This window comes from Penaeus monodon, chromosome 20 (assembly GCF_015228065.2).
Source record: "Penaeus monodon isolate SGIC_2016 chromosome 20, NSTDA_Pmon_1, whole genome shotgun sequence".
Lineage (NCBI taxonomy): Eukaryota > Metazoa > Arthropoda > Malacostraca > Decapoda > Penaeidae > Penaeus > Penaeus monodon.
The window spans coordinates 22,818,866-22,819,317 of record NC_051405.1 but is presented as its reverse complement, the minus strand read 5'-3'; positions in this window follow the sequence as shown (position 1 = coordinate 22,819,317).

Genomic DNA, 452 nt, shown 5'->3' with positions numbered 1-452 from the left:
GACATGAATCATTTCGGGTGGCGGCACTTCGCGGTGGATGAAAGATAATATTCATATCTGGTGACTTATCGGCCTCTATATTAAATGTAATATCTGGCCGCGGTCTGATCAAACACCCGCCCTCGCTACCGTCCCGCGCGCCGCTACGCCAACAAACACTCTCGGGAGAAACAGGGGAGAGAGGGGGGGAACCTGGGGGGGGAAAGGGGGGAGAAGCGGAGACAAAGAGGGGAGAAATGGGGAAAGGGGGAGAAATGGGGAAAGGGGGAGAAATGGGGAAAGGGGGAGAAATGGGGAAAGGGGGGGAAAGGGGGAAAAATGGGGAAAGGGGGAGAAATGGGGAAAGGGGGAGAAATGGGGAAAGGGGGAGAAATGGGGAAAGGGGGAGAAATGGGGAAAGGGGGAGAAATGGGGAAAGGGGGAGAAATGGGGAAAGGGGGGGGGAAACGGAG